Source organism: Pieris rapae, chromosome 13, assembly GCF_905147795.1.
Source record: "Pieris rapae chromosome 13, ilPieRapa1.1, whole genome shotgun sequence".
NCBI classification, from domain to species: domain Eukaryota; kingdom Metazoa; phylum Arthropoda; class Insecta; order Lepidoptera; family Pieridae; genus Pieris; species Pieris rapae.
In genome coordinates, this window is record NC_059521.1 from 3,707,230 (window position 1) to 3,725,755 (window position 18,526).

At 30.6% G+C, this 18,526-nt stretch overlaps 1 protein-coding gene and 1 long non-coding RNA gene across 19 annotated transcripts in view; one reads left to right on the forward strand and one right to left on the reverse strand.

Moving 5' to 3' along the window:
- Nucleotides 1-151: 151 nt before the first annotated feature.
- LOC123689659 lies at nucleotides 152-1,315 on the reverse strand. The gene is made up of 3 exons (XR_006750577.1): nucleotides 1,258-1,315; nucleotides 810-975; nucleotides 152-491 (listed from the first exon to the last, which is right to left on the reverse strand). It is a non-coding gene; the product is annotated as an uncharacterized LOC123689659 (long non-coding RNA).
- A 625-nt stretch (nucleotides 1,316-1,940) lies between these two features.
- The window catches only part of LOC111001158 (muscle calcium channel subunit alpha-1), a 50,347-nt gene continuing 33,761 nt past the window's right edge, over nucleotides 1,941-18,526 (forward strand). For 16 of the 18 annotated variants that reach the window (XR_006750561.1, XM_045630727.1, XM_045630714.1 and 13 more), the window contains exons 1-2: nucleotides 5,554-5,796; nucleotides 15,961-16,089. The gene's annotated coding sequence lies outside the window, so the exon portion shown is untranslated. Of the gene's footprint in view, nucleotides 2,119-5,553; nucleotides 5,797-15,960; nucleotides 16,090-18,526 lie in introns of those variants that run through there. The other 2 variants (XM_045630716.1, XM_045630717.1) reach the window with 2 other exon arrangements.

The following is an 18,526-nucleotide window of genomic DNA, read 5'->3' on the forward strand; positions in this document are numbered from 1 at the left end:
TAATAACTAAGATACAGGTGGAATTTGACCCAAATCATATCTCTTCTTAAATTAATAAAACGTTTCTATTTTACAAATTTATTGGTATAAGTTTCTTTGTGATTTGTGATATGGTATAAGTTTATTGGTATAAGTTTGTTTGTAAGATGAGTGGTTTATTTTCGCTAAAATATATTCTTTATAAATTACAACTTATAAATAGTGGTACGATTTTCCATATAAAGATTTCGTAACGGTCATTATTTTAAAGCATGTTCAGGGCCCCCTTAAAGGTTCCTTATTCTTTACTTTTTCTCAACTAAGCAGGTTACGGAATCCTTAATCTGTCACAATTTTTACGCGTGTGTTAATCTCTGTAAGGTCCTCGCCGGCATGGCGCACGACCACTACAAGGAATCTTCTTCTTACAGGCACTTCCGGTGGCGATTATAGAGAATATTACTAGCAGTAAAGTGTAGAAGAATACCCAGTTTAATTTCGCCATTATAAATCTGAAACGAATTTTTAAATATTTTGATATGAATTTAGACAACTTTTATAGATGTTATCCGTTGATTATTCCTAAAATGAAACGAAATTTAACATTAATTAACGTGTATGTTTGAGTATTCAATTTATAAAATACCTGTGCTGTATTATAAGCACATGTATTATTAGGGCGGGTGCTATATTAGAAAAACCTATCAATTGACCTTGTAGTCATAATGTATTTGTTGATCACGGTTCATCAATTAAATTATCTATGTTTCCGTTACTATTGTTTAAATTATTCAGCACGTCTTATGAGAAAAATATTGAAAGTCACTTACAATTACTTTCCACAGGGCGCGGGTTTTCTGCAGGCAATGTAGACTTTTCGTGTGCAACTATGTATTCCAGTTATAAAAGTAATGAACGCGGTGAAGAGCAAAAGAGCGTTACGCAGATAATCCATTATCTTATCCCGACACCATCATCTTCTTCTTACCTGCAACCCTTTATCTGATTCCCTAAAGATTTAACTACTATTTGTACTAAGGATTTTTAGTAAGCATTGGCTCTGAAATCTGTATGTAGTAATTTTCCCTATAAATACCTTTTTGAGATAAATAAAAAACACAAGTTAAATCTGTTATGGGGAAAGAATATTCATATCCTTCAGTTACACAAGCTAACATATTGATTTGGGTCAATTTTCACACTACGTTTCGTAATACAATCCGAAAATATTATATTAATACTAAATTATATTAGCAAACATAAAAATATAGTACTTACTGTTTTTTTGGATTTTTTTTGGTTTATTTTACGGACTAAAATTTGGATAACATTTGACTTATGTCATTAGAAAAGTGTTTTGTTTTGTTATATTTTTTTTAATCTACTCTTCTGTGAAGACCGTACTTACCTCTTTAGATTTGTAACATGTAAGAAACCTAAAAGTTTTATTGCAATAAGTGAGTTATAGGAAACGTATATAAAGAAACTTTGACTTAAATACTTTGTTGACGTTGAATTAAACAATAAAGCAATAATTTCGCTTTTTATTTAAATGAGTTATTTATTAGACAAAATTTCAGAATAGTTTTTGTAGATTGGTTTTTAGAACATATATTTTGTTTTAAGAAAATAAACATTTAATAATAACATAAATGTTATAATATTCATAGTCATTTTGTTTAATGACGACAATGCTCAAGCAGGTTTCTTAAAAGTATATTGAAAATTTACATTTTTAGATAATTAAAAACACCATATAAAATCATACTCTATTGACGTAACACTAAGACTATCTATCTACTATCTATCAATGTCGAATATTTTCATCAAACGCAGATAAAATATGCATTTCTAAACATCTAAATATATCTGAGAGGAAGCTTATTAATCTGTAAGCGAGCGTCGCGTGCGCGCGTCTATATTTATCATTTAATTATAAATAGGTGTAATAAAATCTAAAATATTCGTAATAAGCGAAATCGGAAATTCAGTGCCAACATTTCAAGGAAGTGGAAATTCTTCTCGTAAAATAGTGAGTGTAGTTGAATTGTGCACAAACGTGAAGTTCACTCATTTTGCGAATACCTTTTCAGTAATCGCATTATAAAATAATTCTTACATTCAACAAGTTATTTAACGGTAAGCTATACTTACAGTAAACATTTTTTAAGTTTTTTCAGACGGCTTTTATATTTCCTGTTTATGTATTCATTTGATTTAAAGAAAAACACTTTTCTACGGATTAAATTTATGTATTTAAACTAATAATTATTTAAACATAATTTTAAATTTAACCGACGTTTCGCGAGCTTTACAGTGTGGTCACGGTGACTGAAGACAAAGGTGTTAAATGTCAAAAAGTATCACAGCTGTAGAAAATGTTGTATTATCTGTATTTATTTCCCCGGAGTTGGTATCGATTTAAAGATAGGTAGGGTTTCTGCAGAAATTGCTCACTTTAATCCGTAAAAAAGTGTTTTTCTTTAAATATGTAATAGTTATGTTACTAAAAGACAATACTATATTCATTTGATTTTTTAAATATTGAATTACGAATTAAGTCTCATATTATAAATAATATGTCTAAGGATTTGATAAGTATTTATTTTAAGTAAGAACAAATACAATAATAAATGCTTTACTCTAGTCGTAAATGGTTTTTATTAATATCAAGTAAACCCAGATAGAAAGGCTAGCTAACTAATAAACATGGCTGTCCAAAGCACATGAAATGACTGACAGTAATTAAACGCTGTGCGACAAACAATATTAACCTTTAGGCATGTCTAGGCCGAGTAATTTTTCATTAAGTCCTTAATAATTATTCATTGTAAGAGCTCCTTAATTTATAAGAATTATTATTTTACTCTTCTATTTGTTAGTATGATGATACTTCAAATTTTCTAACAACTTTTTATGTTGTTAAAAACAATGTACTGTTACCCAATTGTATAAATTTTTAACTAAATACATTTTTATCACAGATTACGAAATAAATAAATGTATTCAAATATACAGCTAAGTGTTTATTTTTATGAAAAAAGTTTATATAATTCATCGCATGTTGATTTAATCATAACATGTAAACGCTTTAATTAAATTGAACAAGCATTTTTTAATATACTCACGAACGTGGGCTTAATAAAGTTGTTAATTTCTTAATTCCTCATAAATTTCGATTTACATCGTTCTTACTATGAAATATTATCGATGATCTCGGCGTGTGTTAACTAAAGTTAAGGTACATATAAATATATAATATTAAATTATTCCATTATTATTATATATATTAAATTATTATATTCCAGAATGGTCCGCTTGCTATAATGTGCAAATATTATAATTCTGTGTGTTCTCATGTTGTTATTATTAATTAGTATTTATGAATTTAAAAAGACTATTCGCGGTGAAGACTTGCAACCGGAATAATATTTTTTTGGCATTAATTTATTTACATTATATACCTGCTGTATGTTATGGTTAATATTTAGTAATTCTAGTATATTTAGTAGAACTAAGATAGAAGTAGTTTTAGAGCCATAATCAGGACTTAGGAACCATATATGTGAACTTAGTATAATTTGTACAGTAAGTACCATGCCATTTCGGGTCGTAACATTATTCGATTTTTAAATTCTTAAAAGCGAGTCATTCCACATTTTTCTTCAATAAATTCCAGAGGAGAAATCTCTGTGGTATTATTTTTTTTAATATCTAGCCCGTGCCATTCAAAGAGCAATTTGGCACAGGCCTCCTCTGTCGACGGATATCGTAAGCGATAGGATTGATTGAGCGTTCTTTTTGTATATATGTCATCTGCTACTTTGAGAGAATGAATAATGTTTGAAATGTCAAAACGATTGCAATTATTTTTGTCTATGAGTTGACTTCAACATCTCAAATTCTTTTGCAACTTCTTTTTAGTATTTCGATAGACATTTTCATTCAATCTACATGTTTTATTTATTTATCACACATTCGTGTGTAACAGAGAAAATATGCTAAAAAATAAATTACTAACTATTATCCCTATAATAGTTACAAATAGTAGAACTTTTGTCAGTTCCCTTAACGAACAATAAAAATGCCGAATATTCGCTATACTTGCCATGTAATAATTTTATAAAGTATGTACATTGTAATAACATACTATGTGTTCTGTCTTATGTGTTCACGATGCATCAAGTCCGGCGTAAACACCTCATCACAACACCGGCGTCACTCGATTGATTGATTTCGAGCCTATTGTTTAATTGTATAGTATACTATAGGTACGTTAGAGTGGGTAAAGATTATAGATAACAGTTTATTTAAAACATCCATACAAACATCTTGGAAAGATCGCTTTAAAGCTAGCATTTAAAAAAAAAAACTATATTAAAAATGATTCGATCGACCGATATGAAGGGGACATAATCAACTGTACATTCATGAGTCGCAATGGATGTTAATGTGTGATTAAAATACTTACGTGTAACTCCTTGTCTCCTCTGTTAACAAAGTTCTACAGTAGGTTCTACGAGTGTGCGTAGAGGACAGCTACAAAATTGCTACGTTAATGCGTAGAGGTCCTACGTAGCCTTTGCTTTGTACAATGTAGAGCTTTAACGATTATAATTTTATCATATTTCTCAAATTTATTTTAAAAACCCATTATTTTTAAGAAGTCCGATTATATTGTATTAGTAATCTATTAGAACCGCTGTTTTTTAGCTTAATTCTATCTTTTTATGTTTTATTTTAGAATTTGATAACAATTTTTGGTTAAAACAGTTCTGTTAAATAGGGAAATAAAATTTTGTAAAACATAAAGCACAAAAATGTTATCATATAAGAGTACTAAAGTACTGTTAGGAAACAAAGGGTAAGAAAACAAACAAGTGTTTAAGGTGGGCAATGCGTTGCTGTTTCGAAAATAATTCATCACGTCAAAACGAGGTCACATAGCATTCTGTGAAGTTGGTTGAATTGCGAACATGCGCAGCGCATCCAACTCAACTAAGTGAAGTTGGCGCTAATTCAGAATAGGGATGTGCAATTATCGATGTTTATAATGATTCATATCGACAATATTCATACTTATTTACAATAGGATTAGATACGAAAAATTCAAACTTAAACAAAACATAATTTTAAATAAATCTCGATTTACTGGAATGGACTAATAAAATTAATCATTTTTTTGTTAAAATTGGTACACTCACTTAGGAAGAGTTTAATTACAAACACAGGTACAGCACATATATATAAATAAAGATAAATTATGTCGTATTTGCATTTTTGTTTTTATTGAAAATCAATTAAAACATCCACAGTATTAAATAATCTTATTTTAAACAAAGTCGGAATATTACTTTTCGTTTGTGCGTCCCGTACCGTCCGTGACAACGAACCACTTAGCCACATGTAAAATTAAAAAAAAACTCGATTATACCACATATCTATATCCTTTAGGTTTGAAGTATTGAAAAGAACAGCCCGATTGTTTGCTTCACGGGCCTACGCGTTCGCTGTTAGAACTGTGTACAACCAGTGACTACGTTCCTATTTGTCGATAAACTCAGTACCCAACACTACCGTATACCGAATGCGCGCGCTCCAAGATCGCACCGCCCGTCTAAACCTACAGCCGTCGCCTTGCAAAAATATTAAAAAACAAAATTCGAGGCGTATTCCAAAAACAAATTAATAAAATGGCGCGGGCACGATTAAACGTGAATATAGTGAAAATATGTAATTCAATTTAAGTGGACTTACGTGTTATTTTGTGTGTGTTGTGTACAGATTGTGTTTCCTATTATACCTTCCAAATACCTTGTAAGTATCGCAATTTAATAGACACCCAAGGTAACGATACTAGATTGTTATAGTTAATATAAGAAATGTTTTTATTATTCATTATACAACCATTGGATTACCTTAATTTCATAGTTGACCATTCGTTTCTTTATAGTTTTCCGTTGTCCGTGTAAAAAATGTTATAAATTTAAAATTTTAATTTTGTTACATATATTTAATATTTACATACTAAGTTGCTCGTTTAGTTTACTATCAGTCTTTTACAACTATTTTAATTATATATAAAAATAAAATGAATACATATTTTAAATTACAATCATATTATAAACAATTGTTTTGACCTATTGCTGTGTTATATGGACAAATTAAATTTTAATAATAATATTAACTAAGTCCCGAACTAAATTCAGTGTTTAAAAAGTTTATTAAATAAATATAACCTGCTATAATTTATGTAGAAACCACTGCAGCGTTGATTTTTGATGGCTCTTAAATCTATGTTATGAAATGTAGGTTTTTTAATGAGATGAATCTCGAGTCTATGCAGCTACGACTAGAACACAAATATCATTAGGCGTGATTAATGACACTCATTCAATATCGGACGACGTTATTATTTTTTAATTAGTACTCTAGCTGTTCTTTCGTATAAAATGTATGATTAAAAGTACTAGACGTGATAAAACTCAACAGATGGTAAGATATATTTTCGCATTATGGGTTCTTCTTTTTTGTTTCTTGGTGAAAGTAGATCAAGAAGATATATATTATATGTAGGGGACATAATCAACTGTACATTTATGAGTCGCAATGGCTGTTAATGTGTGATTAAAATACTTTACGTGTAACTCCTTGTCTTCTCTGTTAATTCCTCATAACTTTATCCTTTAACTAATAATTATATAAGTACTTAATTGATTAGCTCAATCGTATAAAGGCAAATTTAAATAAAAGGTAATTTTTTTGACAGAATAAGAGTTACTTCGTATGATTGAAAGAGTAATCATTTCATAACAAATTGTAGTTGTGTAATTTTACGTTCTAGTTATATTTTTATTAGTTTATACATATCATCAAATTTTTGTTCCTATAGCCTGTTAAGATGAAGAAGGACTCTCGTTGTGGATGTCTCACAAAGCGTCATGATTGAATCTCGCCGGCTTAACGCTGTCTCGAAATCTACTTTAGATTACTTATCTGAAACTCGGCTTAATCAAGTTACGTGTAACCACCCTTGGTAAAATTCTAATTATTTTAATGAAATGGTTACTTAAAATAATAAAAACAATTATGAGTTGATCATCGATGCGTTTTTTAAGGTTTCCCAACTATGTTTGAATAGCCTGGGAAGTTAGCATATGAGATGAAAACTTATATAAGTAAAAACAATGTATATACATTGGTTTTTAGTAATTTTACGTCAAGAGAATCTCTACTCTAATCACAGCTACATAAGTCATCGGTTCCTCTGTTTATTTTCATAATTATATAAAATATGTATTTTTTATCTATGATGTTTATGTGGACAATTCTGAAGTATACTGAAGTTTCATTGTAGTTATAACGGAATAACTATCCTATTTAAATTAGTTTGTTAAGGGGAAGTTCATAAACATTTCTAATAATCTTGTTCGTCTATTTAACTGTCAAGGTAAGCGATAGTAAGGTGTGACAGATATATAGATATAACGTAAATCAGTTTATAGTAGAAATCACCTATGACGACCTTTGTACTGATACTTTATTCTATCACACAGTTAGCAATATGTGTAGGTACATCCAATATGTAAATTCCAAACGGATTCCAATGAAAGAATCACGTCTGTCACTTGACGTCACCTTTGTGAATCTCGTGCGTTGGAGAGCTCTTAGGTAAAATCTTGTAGATATAGTTTTTTTCATTTGTTTTTTGTTACTTCAATAGGAATAATTGCACTGATTTCATTAACCCCTAAGATCACGTACGCTGCAGCTATATTATAATACTCTATAACATTAAAAATTGTGTTATTAGACCGGTGATCTATTTATTAAAATATATTGCTCGATTTATTATTAACCAATATTATTTATTTATATAAATAATATTGGTTGCTTAGGCCTAAAATTTATTTTTATAGAAGTTGTCGTATATAATGGTATTGAAATAGTTTCAAATCGTATAAATACCAACCCCTATTCAAAGAAAACCAATCAGTAATATTGCACTATATTATCCGAAATACTATTTTGTCTCTACCCGTCAAATTGTATATATAATTAACGGGGTTTTTGTAAAAGTGTTGTAATTGGACTTAATTGGATAATTTAGTTTTTATGAACATACATTTGAATTTGAAAGAAAAAGAGTGGCGGAGAGATGTTTTTGCCAGGCCTTGATTTGAGAACTGGCAATAAATGTAAAATTAGAAGCATTTAATGTATATTTCTTTTTTTGACGTTTATAAGTGTACATTATGTTACATACATAATGTAAACTTATAAATAATTAAAAAAAAGATTCTCGCTAAGCACGTTAGTGATAATTAAATCGATGTATGTCTTAATCTAATTAAGACGATAAGCACCAGATTGGATATAGTATATTTTTCACTTAATTTTCCAGTAGTCTAGTATCTTAAAGCTCCATAGAGGGGAATCAAAATAATTTCACAACAATTTAGCCCTCACCCACCTTGAAAGTTTCAGAAGGCCTTGTATGTTCAGAATATTTTATTAAGATAATTAAAATTGTTTGCTAACTGCGTGTTGCTATCCGGATCACGCCCCTGGAGAATAAAATGGCGGTTTGTAATATTTATACTTCCGCATACAACGTTTTACTTTTAGCATTAACATAATAATAACAGGTGTATATCGTTACATCAATAATACCAGTAATGTTGGTACTTAAAAATATGTATTTATAGAAGTGAACCTTCTTTATCTGCGTTGGAAAAAAAAATACAGTCACATTTTTACGTAACGCGTCATCTTTTTCTTGTTCCTACCACGGTTGATTCGAAAAGATTCGAAGCCGTTATTAACTAAAATATATAAAAACGATAACAATGGTAGTAATAATTCTATTACAATTAATATTCTGTAAAAACTCAATCTAATGGTTAAAAGATTACTTATTTAAGAATAATAATAACAATCCAGTAGTGACTTTTTCTTACATTACCTACATGTATAATTTTATTGCATTTTAACTGCGACGACAATTGTAAATAATGTAAATATTTTAATTTTATTTTAAAGAGCACTGTGATATTGTGATAGTTTTCACCTAGTAGTTTGTAAATAAATGAGAATTAATGAAAATATATCTTTGTTTCAATTTGCCACCATTCGAAGTAAAAGAAACTTACAACGATAACAATGATAGTAATAATTATATTACAAATAATGAAATTCTGTAATAATCTTAGAAGTAATAAGGTAAAATGAAATAGTTGTATTATTTGTATTCATATCTATGATAATAAAGGCCTTTTATTAAACTTTATCTAATTTAACTTTAATAAAACTAATTTCTGCAAAGTTGAATATACGAGATAATTTTAGAAAAATAAGGTCATAAAGAAGTTTCACTTCTTACCTATGTCCACGAGTAGACGGACAATTTTTTTTATAACATAAAAATACAATATAACAATAGGTCAAAAAGGACTGCTGGTGTTATCTTATCAAGCTTTGGAGCGATCTCTTCCAGGCAAAGACTATGCTTAATAGCAATAAATAAGATATAGAAGGAGCTAAGCGGATAGAGACGGAAAGTAAATGCTTAATCGCTTATGTGTATGTTTGATATAGATCGACGACTACTGAAGTGATCAAAACATTGTTGATTTGAGCTTCTAGTTTTAAGATAATATCTTCATGAATATGTGAATGCCAAAATATCTTAAAAATGGGCGAGTTTTCTTTATAAATCTTTTGCCTTATAACAGCGTATAGCTGTTCCTTTATTACGTCTAAAGAAACGTGGCATTATCCTGTGAATTCAAATTATTATTACCAGATACAACAAAGCTCAAACTAAGTATAGGTTACAAGAACTTAACCAATAAGCAGTATTAGGGGATAATTAAATAATTATCAAAACTTACTATACAGTTAGATTTAAACAAACAAAAAGAAGAATTAGTTAAGGGCTGACGTTTCATCCTTTTTGACCCACATCAAAAAGATAATGTATATAAGATAATGTGATCTTATAAGTTTATATTCCAGTATGTAAAATATATTTAAGCTTCTATATGAGCTAAGTTCCTTGAGTGTGTATACAATTTTTTCCATATATATTAGGAATCAGTAAAAGTTTCATCAGACTCAGATTAGTATTTCTTGATATGTGTACGCGTATAATAGAACATTGACTGGTATTCCTTTATTCAGTTTAGATGCGTCTTAGGGCATGCTTATGAATGTCAAAAACGTTTACGAACGTTTTCGCCATCCGTCCGCAAAACTACCAGGAGGCCTTGTTCTAAGAAGAACGGGAAAGAAACTCAGTAGGTTTTATCCTCCCTTTACATTACATTTATTCATAGGAAAATGTCATAAACCACAACGTCATTAAAGTTATATGAGTAAAAAACCAAAATAAAAATCTGCTCTGTGATTAACCACAATAACAAACAAAAATCATTTATTTATATAGGTAACATAATGTACACTTATGAAGGTCAAAGAAAAGAAAGAGAAAGAGAGAGATCACCATTACACACATATTCACAACAGTGAAGATTCGAAGTCACTTTCATTTTTATTTATCGGCCAAACTGTGTTAATATTTAAAGATAAGAGACGGATCATAACCAAAGCAATTCTTACTCACCTTGGATAAAACTGTAGCATACAACTGGCTTGCATAACCTGATTATTAAAAAAAATAATTATCCCTTGTTCGGACCGTTGGACCATTTAGCTTTATAACCAAGAGTTGTAAAGGTCAATGCGATAGAAAAGGCTGAAATCGTAAATACAAATTGCTAAGTGAATAAGTTTCTCAAGGGTTTTCAAAATACAGTCGAATTCTCTTTTTATTAGGGTTTCTGTTATAAACGATTGTAGCGTGCACATCGGTAGGATTTTATTGTTTGCATAGTAAAATATACATTTAATATTGGGTAAAATTGCATCACGCGAGTTATCAAGAAGTATGTAAAGTTTTAATATTTTCTTTGTGACAGTCTTTATATATATAATTTTTATAGTGTATTGTGTGCTTAATGAATGAATAAAGACGTCAAAAATCTCTTATTAATAGAAAAACACTGTGTATTTACTGCTCAAAGTACAACAGAGTAGCATAGTTGAGCGAATTTATACATCTTAAAATTACATTAACAACGAAAACGGTAATCACTTGGGCGGGTCCACGGGGAAAAAGCAGAGCTGTGGCTAGCTGGGAAGACGAAATAAAAAACAGCTGGTCCCAACTGGATCCAAGTAGCCCAATCGAGAGAGGACTGGCTATCTTTGGAGGAGGCCTTCACCTATGGAGTAGTTTTTACAAAAGAATAATAGTTTAAAAGTAGGAAAAACTAACACAACTAAGTTTAGGGTAGAAATTTAATTACTAACAAAACTAACACTAAATTAACATATTTCTTATTTTGACCTACTTACCCTGAATTCAGAATGAGACTGAATCTAATGATCCAGATGTAAAAATTGTATGCATTGTATTTCGTTATTATCAATTTCACGCTTAATCAAAGTGTGGGAACTAGAATTATGCAAACATAGCGTTCCTTTGCGGGTGTTTGGCCGGGGTGACACTTCACTGAAGAGAGCTGAGACAGGCTCTCGCAAGCAAGACGTGGTTGTACTAATGTATATGGAAATATAATCTATTTTGTTCTGAACGAAGAAAGCTTTTTGTTGAAACGTGGTTACTACTAATACATGCGAGTTTATCTGTGACAATGTCTGCATACAAATATTATCCCAAATTAATGAAAAGAATTGTATGTAAAACAAATATAATGATGATTAAAAGGTTAACCCGTCACTGTGTTAACATAGCGTTAACGTTTATACATATATATATATATATATATATATGATAAATCCAGACGGGATTTTTCAATTACCTTTGCTAAATATAACTTTGGCGTTTTGCAATTTTTTTTGCCATAAGCGATGCCTTACGAAACCCTACTTAAAATCACAACATATAAAAGCTAGATCTCTGCCGCTCTCTCTCTTTGCCATAGATTCAAAAACTTTTGCATAAATTTACACCAAAAATAAGACGGCCATTTTTAGCAATATATAGAATGATTCATGAAGAAGATACTATACATTAATTTTGTATAATCTGTCAAGGTTTACGGTTTATGAGTAATGAGCTCTGAGCGGATCCTTAGTATAAAATTGCATGTAACAGTTATTAATTATACAGTTCTTCAGCAGGTATTGAATGTCTCATTCTCATTATTGGTGTTTGTTAAATTCATAACTGACGTTCGTGGTAAAGGCTAGTAAAAGTATGATAATGTGGAGTGGTTTCGGCCGAAAAGCACAGTGACCTCCGACCTAATTGTGCGTTTTGCTGCACCACTGCTGACCCCCGCCTACTCGATATGTGTCCTACTTCCTTTAGAGGAATAAATAGGGACAGACTACAAGAATTTTTAATAGTAATTTCCTCGATAGCTAATAGGTAGGTTTAGGTCGAAGATATTATACTATATTACACATAGAGATACAAGTGCAGTATTATATTCCATCAAGCGATATAAGACACGACCGTAGTGTGAAAAAATCAGATTTGCTCGCTTGGCAGAACCATAGACACAGACTTTCTGACTTATTACCACCATTCAAAGTTAGTGGACCTTAAGAGATCTCTTCATTTATAAAGAAGATACGACCATATATTAACTAGATTATGTAATTATAGCAGTTTGACATTTGAGTAGAAAATGTAATTAATGAAGCTCTGAATATAGTTGTGTGATACAGTTATACGTAAATATAAATGTAATAGAAATAAAACGAATATATCACTGTATAAATGCGTTTTGAGCGGAAATAGTTTCTCGCGGAAATAAATGAAGTAGGAACTCAGTAACCTTCCAGAGAGGAAAACATGATAAATCACATCTTTCACTTTTTAATTGAATTTCTGTTTGTATACTTATCTTAGTTTTCAACTGTCAGTACAATGCAATTCTTTAACAAATTGCATAAAAAGTTTATAAAGATGGATTAATAACGCAGCAAGGAATAATGTAATGAAGAAATAAACTTAGTTATCGTTATTGTTAACTCTTTATTTCTATACAAGTAAATTTATAAAATCAAGAATTCTTTCACTTTCCACTTTTTCTTTTTAATTTATTTTATTATTCTTATTACTCAATATGTCATATGGAACATGGTGTAGTGGTTGCAGCTCCTTACAAACATTGTGAAAAAACCTTGGCGATTAAAAAGAGTGGCGGAGAGTTTATTGCCAGTTCCTCTCTTCCGTTCTACGCCCTTGATTTGAGAACTGGCAGTAAATGTAAAATTAGATTCATTTAATATTTCTTTTTTTATAAGTGTACATTATGTTACCTATATGAATAAATAAATTTTGACTTTGACTTTCCTCCTCAATGTGATTTAAAAAGGTTTAGTATGCCAATAAAAGCTATGCCCCAAGCCAACTGACGTTACAAACTTGTCATTTAAAGTCATGTGTTCGAATGTTCGAATTTCAAAGTTAAAACGTTTTAACTTAGCTGGCTTCGATCTGTCAGTAAGTTTTATTTCTTCGTTTACACTTTACTATCTTAAGAGTTTTATAGAAGAGACTACTATACCGTCGCTTCAATTCGTAGACTACAACTAAATTTATGAGTGTATAGTACAGTAGATATTGCTATGTATGAGTGCTGGAATTTGATTGAATTAACAATTGACAAAGTGACTACTAGGCTTAAATAGAACTAATCTCAAAATAATTATACGGACAATTACGGGCCATTGTCTCCTTAATAAACACATTTTATCCTAGCTGCGACAGACAGCTCCATGTGTAGAGGCAGTTTCAGCGCAGCAATCACCCACGTAGTCCTGGCTGTGCCTAAAGAACGTACAAAAATCCTCGGAGCAGTGAGGTAGCTCAGCGAAGTCTGTAAAATTCCCAGGAGACTCCTGTGCTTCTGGAAGGAGCTAGGCTTGCTAAATAAGCCAAGACTACGCATACAACCAAATATGAGTCTAAGTGCGGAAAATGAGTCCACCAACCTATTACCTAAAAATGTTTATGTACGTAATCATTAAACTGGGATCTGATTAATTTTGCTCTAAAATTATGGAAAATGTGTTTTTTGAAATAAACTAATATATATTAAATGTTGGTATTATATGTGCAAATAATATCATATTATTTACATACAAAACACTCTTTTTACTTCGCTCTAATCAGCTTTAAAGACCGTTCTTTGAAATTATTAAATATACATGTGCATTGTGCAACTTTGACAGCGTTTATTTCGAATATATTATCTGAAGGATAATTCCTGAACAGCTGTTCTCAGCAGATGTTCATTATGAGCTTTCTCTAAACATCTTGCGGAATATACATCAATAATTGTCATTATTCAAGTCTTAGTAATGCTTTGATGATTAAATGTATTAATTTGCACTGTTTTAACTGAGTTGTGAAACCTATGCGTCAGGTTCATTAAACAATTTTACAGGCAACTGGAAGCTTTTTGCTTGATTCTAAAGAGGTTAGAGTTATGTTTATCTGTTTCACAAAGTCCGGATAAGTTCCAAATAAGCTATTTATTACTTATTAGTAGGATAAATACTATTGATGCGTTTTACGACTTTTGTTAGCGCGAAATTTCTTCGGAACTTTTATCTTCCGAATAATTTATGTGTTGCATAGCTATTTGGTACTTTATTCATACATTGTAAAACAGACCTTTAATGTTTTCCACTCGAATTTATGTGTCAGATAATTCAATAGCAATTATGTATGCATAAAAATCTGTCAATTGACCTCATAAAAAACATTAAAAAATTTAAACAAGTTAATTTTTAACATTCTCATGTAATTTAGTTTTAAAGTTTATGAATCTCTGCTATAATTCATTCGAAAATACTTAATTGCACACAGTATTTTGACAACATAATTAGTGCATAGTATATATATATACAATAGAATTCTTTTTACCTTATGCTATAATTGAAACAAATGAGTGCAATTGGGAAGTATTATTAAAATAAACAATTGACGTGTAGCGAACATTGGTATAACGCATATAGAGCGATCTTTTAATAGACAATGTGCAGTAAATCACGCACCGCCCTAGATGCACTCCACAAATAGTATCAGCTGTTGCTTCGATACCGTGTAATACGGTGCGTTTCATATGACGTCATGTTTGCAATGCTCATGTAACCGGCAGACTACTTAACTAGAAGAAAGTGTATTGGTATACAGCCGGGCATCATTATTTTTTGCTATGTAATATTGCTCCATAAAGAAATATCAGGCCAAAAACACTACAACTACACTTACACTATCTGTGAAACACTACAACCTGATTTAAAAAATAAGATAGAAAGTCATATCCATTGATCCGAAAAAGCCGCGCTTCAGTTGGTGCAGCTATCTATCTCTTGTCATTTCGCGTGGAAATGAGAGATCTCAAGTATAGGACGAATTTATATGAAAATTCTTTATCACGAATATTTGAATTCAAGCCATTCCTGAAAATAGCTTTTGACGTTAAATTAAAAACGTTTGAAAGAACACATAGAAAGATAAAAAAGAGCTACTATATAAAATAATATCAGACTTTTAAATAATAATACAATTTACCATGACATACACAAAAAATGTATGGAATTTATATATATAAATAAATAAAATCCTAAATTTTCTAATACCAATATATAAGTTTGTATACTAATTAATTAATTAAAATTAATTTGCGTGTCACGACATAACTTCAAAGAAAATTACTTGTATTTGATTCAATTATATTGTTGGTTAGTATAAGAACGACAATATTGAATAAATACATTTTCAAAGAAAAATTATACGTTATTTAAAAAAAAATAGAGATAAGATTACCTAATCGATTTTTCTACAAAACAATTTAATAGGTTATCTTTATGTACATAGTTTTAAGATGCTTGAGTGCCCTTGAAACTAAAATATCATACTTTATTTTGTTACAGGGGACCAAACCGTCGCAATTTCCACTAGTACTAGATCGCGTTTGTAAATTTATACCTTCCGTAATTCTGTGTGTATCGTATGGAAGTGACGAATCCTTTAAAGAAGACGTGCGGAGGAGAAAGAAATAGGTAAGATTTTAAAACGAGTGAAATCTCAATATATTTATTTTAGTAATTTTACAGACAGTGACATCTCGGAGTTTTAAACTTAACTACAATTTGTTAGTTTGATAAAAATTAAAAGTCCTTTAGCTTGTTTATTAACGTTTAAAATTAATATTAATATTTGTACTTTAAAATTGTAAGCCATTTCGTTTTTATGTCGTATACGATCATAATCGTAAAATATAAGTAGCAGTAAACTGGCGGCGCCTGTCGTGATGAGTAAATACATAGATGCAAATGTTGATTTTATTACATTATAAATTTGCTTTTATATATATCTAAGGTTAGGCTATTGCATACTTGAACATAGACAATAATAAAAATTCAATCACCTAAAAAAGTGGTTTTTCAACTTTTGAGGTATTGTTCTCAGGTTTCTGGATTCTTGAAGGGTTCGAGGATACTCGTTTATTTTTTGGATAGAACATACTCACGCCGTCCAATGGTTTTATTGTTATGCCCGATACCTCACAACATTTTCTTTTACTATACGACCAAATGTTAATATCCGCACAAAAAACAAAAGTTTCAACACAGTCGTTATTTAATATCATGACTAGAGTTGCGATTTGCGCGCTCAAGCCACTAACGCCCAAACCCAATAACCTAATTCAATCCATTTTTGGCCATCTGAGTTAGGCACCTTAATCCAACTATTGAAAAACAACCAATCGACGGATTGTTAAAGCCAATCCGTCGATACAAGTTATCCATGGTAGGTCGGATCGGTGTATATGGAATAGACCTTTGTATGAAAATGAGTTCAACTGTGCCAATATCGTATCTTAAGATTTTAACTTACACCTTAAAATAATTAAAAAGCTAATTGATATATTTTAAATATATATTATTTGTACGGTTTTGTTTACTTGATTTAGTTTATATTGATTATCAAATATAAGTGTAAAGAGCGCAGAGATTCCATTCTATTCGTCGCCAAAAATGGATTGTCTTCGTAGGGTTCGGTTTGGGATGGAGATCGATCGACTGTCACGGTGTGATCATCTCATATTGAAAATGGTCTGAGATTGTGAATTAATTATTGCGTTCGGGCGTAAGCCAACACTGCTCTTACAACTAATTGAGAATAAACTAAATTATAATAAATTAATGAACTCGTACCCCTTTTAAGTTTATATTTAGACATTCGTGGCTCTGTAAAAGTTTAAAAGCAACTGAACTATGACGTGGAAACGACATGTTTATTTCGAAATAAAGTACGACGTATTTTCGACGAAGTCCTACCAAATATTGACAATATGTTATTTATAATACCATACATTATTCATTGCAAAGTCCGCTTCAAATTTTACGAGCGCACATTATAAACACGTGGAAATGTAGCTCAGGAAATAATTTCGTTATTATGGGAGCGTTGAAATACAACAAAACGTAATGAGGTCAACGACATTACTAATAAATATAACATAGTTTTCATTTTAATACATTTTTGAGAAGAAAGCTGGAATTTTGCTTCAATGTAAGCATATATATTTCCTAATAAAGTAAATTTAAGCGGACTAGCTGTGGAACTTTCTTATTTATATGGTGTGAGTACTTTTTTTATAACTATATTTTAGTGGATGGCAAATCGTTCGAAAATATATACATGGCCTCACGTGTTCTCAGAATGCAAAAGGATCATCGTTAAAACGCATCAAATATCTCGCCGCCGGTAATCAATTAATTAGAATCCTTAAATCTCTAGAGACTTAAATTATGATTTAAAAACTGGCATAAACTGAAATGAAAGTCATAAGAAACTTGCTTGTTTCAGGTCAATTTATAAATAAAAACCACTTCTTGAAAAAAATTCCAACAGACTTTCACAGTCTTGAATGTAATTTTTAATAATCCATTTTGTTATATCCATCACCACAGAATTAGTTAAATTGGCACAAAAATTAATAGGATGTTAATATTTACATATATAATGTAATCGCGATTCTTCGCTGGGACGTCTAGACAACTGACCTCTATAAAAATATATTTATACCGAACTGTTAAAAATGTTTATAAATATTGTATGACTGGCAGTTTCCTGCGATTTTTTTTGTAAATTATAAGATATCTCAGAACGCACTCCTGTGTGCTTATTCTGATACCTTGATGGCTGGAAATCTTCCAAAGTCCGTTTCACAAGGCATTTTCTTTTACGAACTACCGAGCTGTGGAATCGACTCCCGTTGGGGAACTTCCCTGAGAGATATATAGTGAAACTTGAATTTTGAATGCGGTCCATTCTATCCACTATTCAAAATTCAAGCGTACTCCTGCCTCAAAGGCCGACAACGCACCCACTAAAAATAGGTGTCTATGGCCTGTGGCCTGCCTTGGGCGTCCCGCAGGCTCCTTTGCCCCCAATTATATTTAAATTAAAGGGTTGACAAAAAAAGTATTC